General features: G+C 38.7%; 1 pseudogene across 1 annotated transcript in view; it reads right to left on the bottom strand.

The window, feature by feature from the left end:
• Positions 1-1441: 1441 nt before the first annotated feature.
• The window catches only part of LOC307102865 (small ribosomal subunit protein uS2-like), a 35714-nt pseudogene continuing 18783 nt past the window's right edge, over positions 1442-18372 (bottom strand). Inside the window, exons 2-3 of the transcript in view lie at positions 2300-2929; positions 1442-1652 (exon numbers count right to left, since the gene is read on the bottom strand). The product of the transcript in view is annotated as a small ribosomal subunit protein uS2-like (transcript). The remainder of the gene's footprint in view (positions 1653-2299; positions 2930-18372) is intronic.

Below are 18372 nucleotides of genomic sequence, written 5' to 3'. Positions count from 1 at the left end.
TCTTGTCAGAAACAATGCAAGCTAAAAGACAGTGGAGAAACATCTTTATTGTTGTTGTATTTTTTAAACTTAACTTAGAATTCTTTATTTAGCAAAGGTATCTTTCAAAGAATGAAGATATAGCCTTTTTTAGACATATAAAAGTTGAAAAAATGATCAACAGATATGCACTATAATACTATACATGACTATACAACTAAATAGTTTTAATTAACCATGATGATGTAGATGTAAACATTTCAGAATTCCAGAGTCAGCAGTTGAGAGCTGTCAGAGGAATGGACATGGTCTTGAGATTGTATTTTTCAATATGAAGAATCAAAACGTATTATCTATAGCTTAAGAAAGAGGAAATAAATGTGGGGTTATATTATTTATAACTTAAAAGAAAATTAATTTAATTAATTTCAGCTTAAGTAAAAATGGAGGCATACTATACTAGGACAAGAAAGGAGAGGAAAAGTGAACATAAGCAAAATTCATTGCAAGAAATAGATGAATCTATCATTTGTTTAAAATTGACAGTCTAGGAAAAGAGCTATAGAAATATTATTTTAATTGTTTCACCAATAGAGTAATAATAGGGAAAAATACATTGGTTGGGGAGTACAAATTGTGGGATCATTTTTTGTACTGATGATTTTTGCTTTACACAATAGTAGAAATCTAAAAATGCGCATGAAAGCTGAAATCATGTGAAGCTATCTAAATAATAGCAAAATTATAATTGTTCCATAACATTTAAAATGTTTGATCAAACGTTAAAACTCTCTCCTTTTCAGTTATCAATGGAAGGGAAAATGAAAAATATAATAAAACATATTTATTTAATACTGTAAATTAATACATCAGAAACATTATGATTTATAGTGTTTTATCTTTGTTAAAAAATGTTATCAAAAGTTATGGCAATTGGCTTGCCTTCTCATCATGTAATTTACAAAGAAAGTGCCTTTTTTTAAAAAAAATATATTTTATTAATTTTTTTTTTTTTTTTTTTACAGAGAGGAAGGGAGAGGGATAGAGAGTTAGAAACATTAATGAGATAGAAACATCTATCAGCTGCCCACTGGGGATGTGCCCGCAACCAAGGTACATGCCCTTTGACCGGAATCGAACCCAGGACCTTTCAGTCCACAGGCTGACGCTCTATCCACTGAGCCAAACCAGTTTCAGCCGTGCAAGCGCCTTTTTTATGTCTTGACAAATGATCATACTTCTTTCTAAGTTTGGATTAGTTCCTAACACTTTATCTGATGTGCTTTTCAGCGTCATGAAATATCTTCAAGAGTTTTTTAATGTGAAGATTTTTGCTCAAGTCACTTACTCTGGGACATCTTTGTCTTTCATGTCAAAATCATTTTTCCCATTTATGTCAATAAATTCACCTTCGCTAAGTTCCCATGGCTGCATATCCTGAGTTTCTGAAATGGCAACACTGTCAAACGTGATCAGCTATTTCTTCTACAACTCCACTTACATTCAATTTTAATTTCACTGTCAGCATTATCACTCTTTGGAACTTGGCTGCATGTTCATCTTTGTTGCCAATTGCCCCTTTCAGGTACTCATATTTGTGTACTGTCATGTGGGTTTTATCACTGGGAGACAAAGAAGCAACATATGGAGAGGCTTTGCTGTATATAAGTGAACTGTATAACAGATGAAAGAAGTGATGTGAATGCTTACTGATTATAATGTGCATCTGATATTTCTTCTTTTGTTAATCCTCACCTAAGGATTTTTTTCCATTGATTTTTAGAGAGAGTGGAGGGAGAGAGACAAAGATAGAGAAACATCCATGTGAGAAAGAAACATCGATTGGTTTCCTCCTGCACCGGGATCAAGCCTCAACTGAGGTAGGTGCCCTTGACCATAATCGAACCCATCAGTCCACGGGCCAATGCTCTATTCACCAGCTAGGTTGCATCTGTTATTTCTGTAGCAATTTGTGGACTGAAGAGTCAACAGGCTGTTTTGTACCATATGAAATACTCATAGTTAATATAGTATGGTACCTGAATTTTGAACCATGTTGTTGAGGAATTGACTTTATTTAAGTAAATGTAGTCACTGAAATTTGTTTATTATTGAACTGTGCAAACCCAGAGCTACCTGTGATTGTCTTTTTCTTTAGTTGTACTAGTATGTTTATTCATTGATTCTCACATGTTGTTGTCTTTTGTTCTTTCAGTTTTATTGAGATATATTTGATATACAGCACTGAATAAATTTAAAGTGTACAATATAATGCTTTTTTCCCCCACCACTTTTAGAAACTGTTTATTTTCCATCAAACTTTTCAGCAGCGGCCTGCTCTTCCTTTTCAATCGCTTCAGGATCTCTGTAGAAGTAAAGATCAGGCATGACTTCCCACGGGTGTTCACAGGAGATGGTGCCACGCATGTGCAGTACTTCCCCGGCCAGCATCCACCGCATCAGCCCCACTGAGTGAGCCCCCTTGTTGTTGCAAGGGATGGCAATGTCCACATAGCGCAGAGGAGAGTCTGTGTTACACGGAGGCTGGTGGTCAGCCCTGGGGTCAGGAACCACCAGAGGTCTTGGCTCCCGGAAGGCTGCCGGGATCTGGGTGGTGAAGGTCCCAGGAGTGAAGCGGCAGCAACAGGAGTGGCTCCAGGGGCAGCAGCAAACTTCAGCACAGCTCGCTGGCCGATGATTCCGGACCATGTGGCACCGACATCAGCGGGGTGTTCAAGGCAACAACGGCACGAGCTGCCAGCAGGAACGTCTCCCGGGTGCTCCTCAGGTTCCTGCTGTGGAGCCATCGCGCTTCCTTCTGTAGATGCACTGCTCCGTTTGGAAGTCAAGGTTGGTGCCACCTAGGTGGGCTTCTGCTGCACGGAATTTGAGGACTCCTCCTCCTTCATCGGTAGGACATCAAGGGCTCTGGACTTTGTGAAAAGTTTCCCTTTAAGTTACATGAGAACCGAGAACAACGCCGTATGGATAAGGTGACTAGACGTCCCGCTTTTGGCGGGACAGTCCCGATTTTTAACAATTTGTCCCGCATCCCGCGGCGTTTTAAAAAAGTCCCGATTTTTGGAAAGAATGCACGACAAGCTAGGGAATGGCGGGAGAACGGGAAGGGAATATACGGTTTTCGGCGGCCATGTGGCTATTTAGCCAGGATATGAGTTTTATATTTGGGCAATTTGCATATTAGCCTTTTATTATAAAGGATTAGATTTTTGGAGCAACAGTAATATATATTTCTGCCAATAAATAGTCACTATTTTCATATGTAAAATCACTACTGGAAAATGATGAAAATACTAAGGAAAATCCAGATAGTATTCCTGAAATTGTGTGTGTGTGTATGAAGTGAAAACTAGAGATATTGTTGAATATGGTTACATTTTAAATGCTTTCCTAATATTATTTTTGTTAATTTTATAATGTTAAACTTTAATAATAACAAATAATTGTTGAGAACTGCTTATCGAGAACTGCTTATCAAAGTTCGCATTGTTGATCAGTTGTTAGAATTCGACCACCATTGTTTGGACTTAATGAACAATGGCATTTTTTGGGATTGGCAATGACGAAAACATTTTGTAACTGTCTCTCAGACGATACACATCGTACTGCGTGCTAGGAAGCTAGTTAAACAAGTGATGTCATTACAAATCAGCTATTCAGATAATTTAGGTAAGTAATTTATTTATTTCATAAATACATAAATTTTCTTGAATTTAGCAGACAGTACTCATATTATTTATATTTTATAGTGGCGGCAAAAAGTCTAGTGCCGGCCTTGAAAGTGACACTTGTGACTTACGTTACGGCAAATTCAGAGGAAAAATAATACAAGTTACTATTGTTATTATTTAGAAAGAAATATAGGATTAAAATAATTTTTAAAATATAGTTACTTTATAACAATCAAATTAATTTAATTTATAAACTAACAATAAAATATGTTCATGTAATTATGTACCTACTTACTGTGTTTTTAAGCAATATGTATATAATAATTTATAATATAATTTTAAATTATTTTTTTTAGATTTTTAACATAATGAGTAAGAAAAGAGGATGCAAATTCAACGATGACCTAAGAAGTGAATTTCCTTTTATTAAAAAAACCAAAAGCGATTACAATATAGACCAAATTTTTAATCAAGAACCCCCCCCCCTCTCCCCCCAGCCGAAACCGGTGTGGCTCAGTGGATAGAGTGTCGGCCTGCAGACTCAAGGGTCCCAGGTTCGATTCCGGTCAAGGGCATGTACCTTGGTTGCGGGCACATCCCCAGTAGGGGGTGTGCAGGAGGCAGCTGATTGATGTTTCTCTCTCATGGATGTTTCTAACTCTCTATCCCTCTCTATTCCTCTCTGTAAAAAATCAATAAAATATATTTTTAAAAAAAAGGACCCCCCCTCCACACACACCCGGTCAATGGTGTCCCGCTTTACCAATGTTAAAATCTGGTTACCTTACGTATGGAGCCCTCCCAGGGTAGCGTTGGAAAGCCAGCATAATGCCTTGACTTACATATGCTGTGATATGCTTACCACAATAAGTTCAGTTAACATCTATATGTTTATTGTCTTTAGGTTTCATGAGGGCAAAGACTATACCTGCTTTACTCACTGCACATCAGAAACACATATTGTAGAATCTCAGCAAATAGCTGAGAATTAATAGGAAAAAATTTTGACTTAACTATTGACCTATGTAAATATTTTTGAAGGCATTACAGTGGTTAAAAGTGTGATTCCCACAGACAAATTAATATAATTAAATAAAATCCTGGATGAAAATCCCAGCTCTGTCACTTACTAGCTGTATAATCTTGGAAAAATCACTTAACTACCCTGTGCCTCAGTATTCTCATTTATAGAAAGTACATAATAATATTACCTATTTCATAGGATATTATGAATATTAAATGAGTTAATATACACAAAACAATTTGACAATGCCAAAATAGTAGCCACTGTACAAATGGTAGTCATTATAATCGAGACTAGAGACCCGGTGCACGACGTTCGTGCACTGCGGGTGGAGGGTCCCTCAGCCCAGCCTGTGCCTTCTCCAGTCTGGGACCCCTCAGGGGATGTCCACCGAGGGGTCCTTAGCGCTGGCGAAGGCAGGAGAGGCTCCTGCCACTGCCGCTGCACTCACTAGCTGTGAGCCAGCTTCTGGCTGAGCGGCACTCCCCCTGTGTGAGCGCACTGACCACCAGGGGGCAGCTCCTGTGTTGTGTCTTTCCTCTGGTGGTCATTCCGCCATTTGGGCAATTTGCATATTAGCCTTTTATTATACAGGATTAGATTTTTGGAGCAACAGTAATATATATTTCTGCCAATAAATAGTCACTATTTTCATATGCAAAATCACTACTGGAAAATGATGAAAATACTAAGGAAAATCCAGATAGTATTCCTGAAATTGTGTGTGTGTGTATGAAGTGAAAACTAGAGATATTGTTGAATATGGTTACATTTTAAATGCTTTCCTATAAACTGAAACCTGACATTGAACTTAATAACTAGCATGCTTGTATCTTTTTAATAAACATTTTCATGGAAAAGTATAATCTACTTCTTTCTTTGGTGATAGAAGGTAATTTCTAGAGCTTCCTGTAGAATAACTGAATTAGAAAGTAGCAGTGAGTGTGTTTTCTTTTTCTTTTTTTCCTAAAGAGAAACAAATGTCAAGCTTCTGTTTTAATTAAGCAATTAACTAAAATGTTATATAAGGGTGGAAAACAAGAAAAATAGTTCAGTTGTGTGATTTAATTTTAATTGAATGAAATAAGTTAGTGAAGACTAGCTGCTGTTTCATGAGTCTTTTCATAGAGCAGAGAATAGGTTCTGACAGCAGAGACGGCGGATAGCATTGAGTTTAATTCTATTTAATTAGCAATGTCCAACCTTTCTCAACAGAAAAGCAATACTCTTATTAAATAATACCAAAAGTGCAATGGGTTCTGGCCCAAAGTAATGAACATGTGACCTCTACAAATAAACATTTCCCAAGAGTGGATTCTACATGCATCCAAAGGGTATGTTCAAATTTTTAAAAGTAATTATATCACCTCCAGTTACTCAAGGACTACAGAAGCAGAATAAATTTTTCCCTCTATCCCCAGCACAGATGAAATATGCATTTTTACCAAGTTCAAACAGATTTTACCATTTAGCCATACTATGACCATAACCAGCTCCCTGTTTATTATTTGTATTTTTAAGTAAACTTTTTTATTGAAATATAATTTAAAGATTAAACATGTACAGATGACTGGATTTTCAGAGTTAACACACAATCAGTATCAAGATCAAGAAATAAAATAACATTTTTGCAATGGCAACTACTATTTTGACTTCTAACACCAGACATTACTTTTGCTGTTTTTAAATTTATGTGAATTGGACCATACAGTGTCTACTCTTTTGGGCCTGCTTTCTTTTGCCCAAAATCTTGTTTAAGAGATCTCCCACATTATTGAATGCATTCAAAATTATTGATTGCTATCTTCTATTGTTTTTACATACTACAATATATCCATTTTAATATTGATGGACATTTTGGTGATTTCCAGTTTTGTGAACTATTAGGAATAGTGCTTCTATACACATTCTTGTGAAAATCATTTTGTGAACAAATAAATGGATTTCTGCTGGGTATAAGCTTAGGAGTAGGACCACTAGCCATGGACATATCCAGGAGTCTTTGATACTTCCAGAGAGTTTTCCGATACTGTTATAATAACTTACATTGCATGCAAGCTTGGTTGTTCCACATTCTAGTCAACACTGAGAACGCATGTCTTTCATTTTAGGCCTCCTGCTAGGTGTGGGCTTCCTTCTCTGATCCCAAAGGACAGAGCCTTACTCTTGAGGGAAAATTGCTAAGAGCAGAGTGCAAATAGAGTATGAAAAGAAATTTGGGAGTAAGACAAAAGTTTTAGATAACCGAAGAGAGGGGAGCTGTTAGTGGTCCTGAAGAGACTGATCTCAACAAGTATCTTAAGAGAAAAATACAAGGTATAAAGCGAAAAGCAGCCCTAGCCGGCTTGGCTCAGTGGATAAAGCGTCAGCCTGTGGACTGAAGGGTCCCAGGTTTGATCCTGCCCCAGGGCACATGCCTGGGTTGTGGGATTGATCCCCAGTAGGGGGCGTGCAGGAGGCAGATGATCAATGATTCTCATTGATGTTTCTATCTCTCTCTTCTTCTCTGAAATCAATAAAGAAATATAGTTTGTTTTTTTTTTTAAGTGAAAAGCCCCATCCTGTAGTGGAAGCTACCGTTCTCCTCTTGGTCTCTGTGAGTGTAATTATTTTAGGTATCAGAAGTTATTTTTATGGCCTTCATAGGACCAGAAAGGGCATCATAAATGTTGGAAAGGTATCTTGGCCCATTTCCTGGCCCATTCCCTCCAACTACCCCAAAATCTGTTTTTGAAAGTCCAGGAAACTCATTGTTGTTTAAACATAGGCAAAATTTAGGTGTGTGGGAAACTAAGATTTATATCCAATTGGTCAATAGGTGTCAATATATTGGTTGCTTAACTCCCAATACATGTATGTAATATAATACTTATTTTATATTCAACATTTGACACATTTTATACATTTGAAAATATTTCTCCATGGTTTTGACTATTAACAGCTAATATATAGCAACATATTTAACTTTCAAGAGAAAAATGCCTTTGTAATTTATTTTCTGTAATATCTACATTAAGCAATACCACCTTATTTGACGGCACACTCAAATTATAGAGTGAATTTCTAATGGTGAAGTAATGTCACAATTTTCTATGCTGTGATTATTCAAGATGGTGAGTTACATACTTTAATAAAAGTTTTTTGTTGAGTTTTATTACTTGCAGTTAAAATCTTATGCATTTGTCATCATTACAATTTTCATTTCATTAAATTAAAAATCCACATTAAAATAATTTATGTTATGACTAAATATCTCAAGAAGTAAATGACAATGGGATATGATAAAAAATTTCTTCTCTTTTTTCCTCTTCCTCTTAGTGAATCACATGATAATTACTCAGAAAGAAATTTAAGATAAATTGTTGTAAGACTATTCATTACAATTTTTTTTTTAGATAATTAGCAGAAATTCTGTCATCGTTATGAGAGGTTTGCTTGGCCATTATGAATCTAAAATGATAATGACATCCAAATGAAATACTTATTTTTGTAGGATTTAAAAGATTAAAGGTGGCACAATTATGTTTAATTGACTGGCTCTCTTGTCATAAAATATTAGATAGAAGAGAGTGTTATTTCTGGAAAAAAAAGTATTTTATATAAGAAGAGTTGAGAAGACCTAATGTGTGATTAAAAGAAAACTATAAGTACCTTCAAGAATGAGATTATATTTCTACTTCTAATACAAAGGGTAATCATTGATTAAGTAAAATGTAATACTTTGCTAGAGTCTTCTGCATTGTCTGTATCCACCACTAAGAATAAAAGAATCACAGGAGTAACCACTTTAAAGAAAAATGTTTTTCATTGAGTTTAGAGAGAGAGTAAGGGCGAGGAAGTGAGAGACAGAAACATCAATGAGAGAGAAATATCAATCATCTGCCTTCTGCAACAACCAAACCTGCCAGGGATTGAGCCCATAAATATGGCATGTGCCCTGACTGGGAATCAAACAGGTGACCTCTTGTTGCATGGGTCGAAACTACCCCAAAATCTGTTTCTATTAGTCCAGTATCATGTCCCCAACAGTTGCTGATATTTTTCTCTAATATTAATTATAAAAACAATGCAACCAAAATTAGATGGGTGAGGAGTATAGCCACCTATTTAAAATTAAAAATCCTTTCATCTTAAATCTGAATCACAAGTAACAATATGAATGTATTATTAATTTTTAGGAACAAAATCAGTGTTGTTGCTAGGTTTGTCCTCTAAAAGCCAATCATGTAGCAATGAATGCACCCAGCACTTGTAATGTGGTCTTTGAACACCATGTGTAACAAAAGGAGACAATGTTCCCTAGAAAAACAAGTTACCCCAGACTTGGAGCAAAAATTCTACAAGAAAAGTCTAAAATGTCCCATTTCACTAAAAGAGAGGGAGCTAAGATCTCTAGGATTTTTTGAAATATCCTAGAAGCCAACTTTGAAAAGTGAACAATTTAACCATTGAAAGAGCAAGGAGAGAACTGGATTTAAACATCAAATACAGAGGTGGGCAAAAGTAGGTTTACAATTATAATACAAACAAATAATGCAATAATATATATATATATATATATATATATATATATATATATATCCTATCTAATAAAAGAGTAATATGCAAATTGACCATCACTCCAAGACACAAGATGGCCACCCCCATGTGGTCAAAGATGGCTGCCCCCATGTGGACATAGATGGCCACCACAAGACGGCCTGCAGGGGAGGGCAGTTGTGGCCAGTTAGGGGTGACCAGGCCAGCAGAGGAGGGCAGTTGTGGGGGAACCAGGCCTGCAGTGGAGGACAACTGGGGGGGACCGAGGCCTGCAGGGGAGGGCAGTTGGGGAGGACCCAGGCCTGCAGGGGAGGGCAGTTGGGGGGACCAGGCCTGCAGGGGAGGGCAGTTAGGGGTTACAAGGCCAGCAAAGGAGGGCAGTTAGGGGTGACCAGGCCAGCAGGGGAGGCCAGTTGGGGGCAACCAGGCCTGCAGGGGAGGACAGTTAGGGGTGACCAGACTAGCAGGGGAGGGCAGTTAGGGGCATTCGGGCCAGCCAGGGAGCAGTTAGGCATTGATCAGGCTGGCAGGGGAGTAGTTATGGGGTGATCAGGCTGGCAGGCAAAAGCAGTTAGGGCAATCCGGCAGAGGGATCGGGCCTAAACGGGCAGTTGGACATCCCTCAAGGGGTCCCAGATTAGAGAGGGTGCAGGCTGGGCTGAGGGACACCCCTCCTCCGTGCATGAATTTCATGCACCGGGCCTCTAGTATATATATATATATATATGCCCAGTGCCCAGAACAGTGGAACGACCAGAATGACTGGTGGCTATGATGCACACTGTGGCAGCCAACCAGCCTGATCCGGACCCTGATCAGCTCCCTCACCCCGGGCCGGCCACCAATCAATCCCGAACACCCAATTGGGGGCAAGGCCAGCCGGCAAACTGTCCACAGCCCCTCCCCCAGGCTGGCCACAGCCCCTCCCCTGACTAGCCCCACCCCAATGGGCTCCCACACCCCCATGGCTCCTCCCCCCCCCACTGGCCCAGCCTGATGGGGCCCCATTGGGGCGGGCTGGCCAGATCCCATCCATGCACGAATTCGTGCACCGGGCCTCTAGTAAATAATAATACACAAATAAACTGTGTTTTACATACTCACAATTGTAAACCTATTTTTTCCCATCCCGGTGTGTTAAAATTCCTGTGTTTATAATGATACTGAAAGAAAAACGAACTTTAACTTCCAATTCCCTGTCTCAGGGAATTGACTCATTATTCTGCAAACATAAATATAGAGTAGGAATTAAGCATCCCATCTTTCCTGAACAAACATATTGAATCTATCTTTCCTGACAAAATTCTTTTCACAAAAAACAAACTAATTGATAAAGATATTTGTTCTTTACAAAAAATATATATAAAATGCAAAAATAATATAAGGATTGAAATTATTGCCCTAACCAGTTTGGCTTAGTGGATAGAGCGTCAGCCTATGGACTGAAGGGTCCCAGTTCAATTCCGGTCAAGGGCATATACCTTGGTTGCAGGCATGTCCCCAGCGGGGAGTGTGCAGGAGGCAGCTGATTGATGTTTCTCTCTCATCAATGTTCGGATTCTCTATCTCTCTCCCTTCTTCTCTGTAAAAAAATCAATAAAATATATTTAAAAAAAAAGAATTGAAATCATCATTTTATAACAACTAATGAATTAATGGATTATAGGCAATAATTATTATGGCTCTTAAAACCATGAAATAAAGCCAATGGAAAACTTTATAATGAACAGGTCAAGCTGAAAACATCTGAGTCCAGCAATCAGTATTAACATTGTTAAAATACCATATCTATCCCAGAATAATGCAACAGGAAGTATACAATACCATTTATGAAATAGGTTTTGGAAAAGGGGGGAAGAGAGCAGCCACTTTTGATTGTTTTAGTCATCACTGTATCCCCACAAATAAGTATAATATATGACACATAGTAGACCCTGAATAAGTATTTACTGAATGAATAAATGAATGGATGGGTGAATGATTGATTTAATGTGGACACAGGGCATTGTTAAAACTATAAACACAAGTCATTTACTTTCTGTCACTGATCAATTTATACAACTCACAACATTATACATTAAACAAATGAAATACTTTACAATAAATTTGTAAATAAGTTTTAAATAAGGGTGTTTTTTAAAAATTGTTAAGCTATCATATACTTTTATTTGGCCTTTAGATGTAGTCCCAATTCTCTCAATGAAATGAATAAGGATTAAGTTCTTACTTAAAATTTTTATCGTTAACACCATTTAACATATTGAAGTATCACAGATATATTATTTACATCTTCATTGGTCCCATCAGGGATGTCATATTTATGTCCTTGGAGAAAACTAATTGCCCCAAAGCATTCCTTTTTTCAGTATTTTGTTGAATTTGAATTAAGATTCCCTATAGTAAACTGCCAAGTTGCTCAAATTTGGCTCCAGGCATCCTAAGAACCATGAAGCTTTCAAGGGACTTAGTAAAAATCTAAAAACTCAGTATTTCCTGAAGGAAAACCACATCAGACATATTACTTTGTGTTATTGTGGGATTTATTCTAATTCAATTTTAGATGAAAAAGAAAGAATCATGTTCTTAACAGTTGCTGTTGTTTTTCTCTAATATTAATTCTATAAATAATGCAACCAAAATTAGACTGACTAATATAATTAAAATACCATAAAATTTGACACATTATATTTATAATACATATTATTATATGATTCTAGGTCACATTTGCAAATAACCAAAATCTTTGATTCTGTTGTTAGAATACTGACACACTAAAATAATTTTAAAATGAAAGTGATTAAACTTTATCATAGTATGTTATAAATGTATTTTTCATTTTCATGATTTATATTCACAACCATATTGCTTTAATAATGGTATGTTTATATTTGGCCCTAAAATAAAAATATATTTTTTAAATTTATATCAAATTGAAATGTATAAGTGAAAGAATACCAAAATATATTTTTTCAGTTCTTATTTTTTTAAATTTCTTTATTGATTAAGGTGTCACATATTTGTCCTCATCCCCCCATTCCCATCCCACACCCCTCCCCACACATGCCCCCACCCCCTTGTGATCCTTAACCGCTGGTTAGGCTCATATGCTTGCACACAAGTCCTTTGGTTGATCTCTTCCCTTTACCCGCATCCTCCCCTACCCTCCCTCTGAGGCCCGACAGTCTGATCCATGCTTCCTTGTTTCTGGGTCTGTTCTTGTTCATCAATCTATGTTGTTCATTATTTCCCCTAGATGAGTGAGATCATGTGCTATTAGAAATACATTTATAAGAACCGAAAATGAGACAAGCAATAATGGTTATGGTGACAGGCAAATGAATCAGTCTGTAGTGAGTTTCTTTCTGGGCCAACAGTTCTTTTGAGACCCAATTTCAATGTCCAACAGTTCCTTATGTGTACATGTCAGCACTGACATTTCAGTTCTGGATGGTGGACAAATGGTGGTGATGCAGGTCCGACTCTCTCTGGTTTGGTCCTGGGCAACCTGCAGTGATGCACAGCTGCTAACTGCTAGTATGGGAAGGCCACATCAGCGTCTTCCATCTCTGGACTGCTTCTCTTCTGTCTTCATGGCTGGAGTAGTCCTGTCGATTCCTCTCTGTTGCTAGAATTCACATGGTCTCGGAGTTATTTTCTGAAAATATACAAACATATTCTCAATCAAAAGTTAATAAAGGAATATTTTCTATAAATTTGACTTGGGATCCTATTTCATTTTTTGCCCAAATGATTTTCCTCTGGCTTGTTTTGACACCTTGTGTGTTTTTCATGGGTGTCTTGCTTTTAGCCTTACAATTAATTTTCTAAAGTATTAATTTTCTAGATGTAATTTACTTACAGGATATTTTTCCTTACATGATATTCTTCTACTGTCCCCTCCTTTTTTGATTTAAATGTTAGGAGGCTTTTGAAAATTTTATAAAGTAGTCTTGATGGTTTTTAAATTTTAATTTTTTGCACTATAATATTACTGTTTTAGGTTCATTACATGGTGCACAATTTTATCATGAGATGAAATACCAATAAAATTTTAGTTAACACTTTAGGAACACCTTTTTGTCCAGTACAATTAATTTTTCTAGAATATTCGCTTGTTTCAACTAGCCAATTTAAATTTGCCTGAAAACTTGACTACTATTTTACTGTCAAATTTATTACTCTAACAACAATCTTATTTTACCCTGTAAATATTAGTGGAAAGGATTATTTGCCTTCTTGAGTAGGTCCTGAACATTCCTGGTGGTAGGCTGGATTTAGATATCATAAACCCACTTCCCCACACCATGGGTACAAGACAACTCAAACAATTCTTGTTGGAGTGAGAGGGCAGCTGCTGTCGGCCAAGTCTCTGTCTATCACCTGGGTCCTGATCTGAGCTGGGCATGGGAAGCACGAAGCAGCCATGGGGGCAGGAAACCTTCCTCAGAAGGGGCTAGGGTTCAGGCCCCTGCAATGTTGGGGGGGTGAGGGTCTGTGCCCCACCTCTGTTGATCCCCAAATTCTCTCCTGATGGCCCCTCTGCGACTGTGCCTGTCTTAGGTTGTTCCTTCCTTCAGGAATCTTACCCGTCTCTGGCTAACCAGGCATCCTCTGGGGCCAAGCAGGGTGACGTGAGGTTCAGTTTTGTCTCCTTGGTAGCCTATGCCCCCGTGGCCTCCATGCCCAGCACCTGCCTTGGGATCCCCTTGCCTGCTGGCGGGGTTCAGTTCTTATTTATAATAAGTTTTACAGGTTCTAACATTATATATTGTATTATATGCAGGAAGAATATAAAGCTAAAAGAAAAAAAAATATATATATATATATATATATATATATATATATATATATATATATATTCACTTTGATTATAAATTACTAAATGTCCCTGGCCAGTGTGGCTCAGTTGGTTGAAGCGACATCACATGCACTCAAAGGTTGTCCTGTTTGATTCTCAGTCAGAGCACATACCTAGGTTTTCGGTTCAATCCCTGAAAGGAGGCAACCAATAAGGTGTTTCTCTCATACATTGATGTTTCTCTCTCTCTCTCTCTCTCTCTCTCTCTCTCTCTCTCTCTCTCTCTCTCTCCCCCTTCCCCAACTCCCTCCTTCTTCCCTGCCAGAAGCCAGTTCCAGCATGTCATAATTGCAAGAATTTCATCAAAAGGATGATGGAACTTGGGGACTCAAAAAGGGCTGAGTCACATATCTTGTCACCTATTGGGAATGCCTAAAGGCATTTCCCTGAACCTGAAAAGGATGATTGTTTGCTGCCAGACAGCTCAGGGCATCTTAACCTACATGTTATTGCCTCCTACTGGCCAAGCACCTGAACAGCCATAGGCTATTCCCCATTCTGACAATGGACTCTGTAGACGAAACCCTGCCCTTTGAAGTGTATATCTCCATCTGCCTTAGGACTGTGGTCGGCAAACTGAAGCTCACGAGCCACATGCAGCTCTTTGGCCCCTTGAGTGTGGCTCTTCCACAAAATACCACGGCCTGGGCAAGTCTATTTTGAAGAAGTGGCAATAGAAGAACTTTAAGTTTAAAAAATTTGGCTCTCAAAAGAAATTTCAATCGTTGTACTGTTGATATTTGGCTCTGTTGACTAATGAGTTTCCCGACCACTGCCTTAGGACAATTTGTGTTAATAAAGGGGTCCTGAGACAAGGAGAACTTAGCTCCTTTAGCTAAAGCTCCTCTGACCCCAAAATGCCTTTCAAAATTATCTTTCATCTCTGGACTCTTACTTCAGTTACACATGAATCCTTTCCAGAGATTGCTGAGCTCTTCTTAATGCTGGAACAAGAACCCCGGCACTTCCCCTCTTTCTAAAATCAATAGATATATCCTTGGGTGAGGATTAAAAAATATATATATATATACTAGAGACCCAGTGCACGGAATTCGGGAACGGGGGTGTGTGTCCCTCAGTCTAGCCTGCACCCTCTCCATCTGGGAACCCTCGAGGGATGTCCAACTGCCCATTTAGGCCCGATACTATAGGGCACGGAACTAAACGGGCAGTTGGACATCCCTCTCACAATCCAGGACTGCTGGCTCCCAACTGCTCGCCTGTCTGCCTTCCTGATTGCCCCTAACCGCTTCTGCCTGCCAGCCTGATCACCCCCTAACCACTCCCCTGCCAGCCTGATTGATGCCTTACTGCTCCTCTGCCAGCCTGTTTGCCCCTAACTGCCCTCCCCTGCAGGCCTGGTCACCCCTAACTGCCCTCCCCTGCAGGCCTGGTCCCCCCCCAACTGCTCTCCCCTGCAGGCCTGGGTTCCCCTCAACTGCCCTTCCCTGCAGGCCCAGGCGCCCCCAACTTCCCTCCTCTGCCAGCCTGGTCCCTCCCAACTGCCCTCCCCTGCTGGCCATCTTGTGGTGGCCATCTTGTGTCCACATGGGGGCAGCCATCTTTGACCACATGGGGGCAGCCATCTTGTGTGTTGGAGTGATGGTCAATTTGCATATTACTCTTTTATTAGATAGGATAGAGGCCTGGTGCACGGGTGGGGGTTGTCTGGTTTGCCCTGAAGGGTGTCCTAGATCAGGGTGGGGGTTCCCTTGGGGTATGGGGTGTCTTGGGCAAGGGGCCTGTGGTGGTTTGCAGGCCAGCCACGCCCCCTGGCGACCCAAGTGGAGGCCCTGGTGTCTGGGATTTATTTATCTTCTATAATTGAAACTTTGTAACCTTGAGTGGAGCCAAGCCTCCTGCTTGCTCCGTGGCTACAGCCATTTTTGTTGGGATTTTTTTATCTTCTATAATTGAAACTTTGTAGCCTTAAGTGGAGGCCAAGGCAGGCCAGGGCTGCACAAGCTTGGCTTCCTCCATCACCGGGGCCAACTCAAGCCTCCTGCTCTCTCTAGTTCCATGGCTGCTGCCATTTTTGTTGGGATTTATTTATCTTATATAATTGAAACTTTGTAGCCTTGAGTGGAGTCCACGGCTGGCCAGGTTGTGCAGAAAGCTTGGCTGTCTCTATTGCTGGGGTAATCCAAGCCTCCTGCTCACTCTGTGGCTGCAGCCATCTTGGTTGGATTAATTTGCATACTCGCTCCTGATTGGCTGGTGGGCATGGCTTGTGGGTGTAGCAGAGGTATGGTCAATTTGCATATTACTCTTTTATTAGATAGGATTGATGCCAGAACCAGGAATTAAATGTGGCATGTGTGTCTTTACCGTCCTTAATGTATATCTCACATTGCCCATTTTGCTAATTGGTAACCCCTACTGGTCTTCTTTTAGTCCCTCAACCACACTAGCTTTGCTCAGGCTGGTCTCTGGGTCAGGAATGTTCCTTCCTGCTCTTCCAATTTTTAGAACATCTTTTCTAAAAAAATGACCACAGAAGCAGACTTCGGCTTCTTGCCCCAATACTCTTTATCACCTGTTTGTTTTCTTCCTAGCACTTTTCATTAGTTGTAGCTTTGCATTTTTTTCATTTATTGTCTGTTTACCCTACTGGACTAAAAATTACACCAGGGAGGGGCTCATGTATGTTTCTTCACCACTCTCACTGAGTACCTTACACATAGCCATTCAAAGACTGTCTGAAAAAGTTAATGAAAGGCTGACATCTCTCCTGCATTTTGCACATTCTTTTAGAATTTCTGCATATTCTTTTTGAACTGAGGACCATGGAAATTTTATAAGTGATTCTCTTTTCTTCTAAATATCAAATATTAGAAAGTTTAGAGGCTGTTTTGTTTGTTTGTTTGTTGTTAGGGCCAGGTCTATACCTGGTATGTAGATTCTTCTAAATGCTAATTAAACGATTTAATAAATTACTATCAATAAATGAATAAATAACTGAAAAGAGGCTGTCTAGGGCATGGTAACAAGACAGAAACTCAGGAGAAATCTCAAATTAGAATTATGACATATTTACTAAGAACCACTGCTGGGATGGTATCTGCCACCCTTGATGGTTTTAAATTCACTGTGCTTAAAAAATTCAATAAAGTAGATACACTGCGCAGTGGCTCTACTTTTTTACTATTAACAGTTCCGTTTTCTACTGCTTTGCACTTAGACAAATGCTCCCCAGGTATGTTTCTAAGTGTCTCCACTTAAAGCACACCATACAAACTTCCAAGGAGAGACAAACCAGAAAGAACTCCATGCCATTTCTCATTAGGCTCCTTGCCTAATTTTCATCAGGCCTGTTGCCTCTCTCATTAGGCCCGCTGCCTGGCTTTCATGAGTCTCACTGCCTAAGAATCATTAGGCCTGTTGCCTAACTTTTATTAGGTACATTACCTGATTCTTATTAGGCCTAATGCCTGATTTCTTTTGGACCCTCGGCACATGAGGCCAGCACTTATTGTCCTGAATGGTCCATCGGTTGCTGACTGTCCTTTTCCAGACCAGTGATAACCAGAATTCACAAGGTCCTTACCCCTGATGAGAGAGAGGTACAGGTGAAGGAGAGTTTCATAACAAAAGCGATTTTAAAACCTAGCCTTTTCCCCACCCCATCCATTCAAATTCATTAGCTTTTTTAGTTTTAAGCTGATGTAACATTACCTTTTTCAAATAAGAACATGCCACATAAAACATCTTTTAGGTAGAATGAATAGACTTTTAAAATGCCATAATTTGACTTCATTTGAATTGGAACAAAAATAATTTAAATTATTCTATTAAGTTAATTAAATAGTTTATTTTCTAGACATTTATTTATTATACATTGTGAAATCAGTGACCTTTGTCACTATGTCTCTCTTATAATTGCAAAGGAGAATATAGTGTAATGTCATTAATGTATTCACATGAAACTGGATTGATAGAGTTAAGCCATTTCAATCCAAACTCAATGTATCTATAATAGAAAATGGTATATTAGACACATACATTTTTATGTTTTTTTGAGACGTCATTCTACATATAACTTACATAAAAGCAGACGGCAACAAAATAGTTGTTTATTTCATATAAAGCAACTCTTTATACATGCTTAGATTAATTATTTTAAATACAACTTAGCATATTTAAGCAGTTAAAAATCTCTATTCTCTGAATATAAACAAAAATATAGTTGTACAACTGGCATGTTCCATATATTAATCAATAAAGTTTATATAATTTTTATCATAATCATGCACATATTTTTCATAAATAAATATGTATTG

Source organism: Cnephaeus nilssonii, assembly GCF_951640355.1.
Source record: "Cnephaeus nilssonii genome assembly, chromosome: 7".
Classification (NCBI taxonomy): Eukaryota; Metazoa; Chordata; class Mammalia; order Chiroptera; family Vespertilionidae; genus Cnephaeus; species Cnephaeus nilssonii.
Note: the sequence above shows the minus strand (reverse complement) of the source record. Positions and strands in the feature narration are given on the sequence as shown.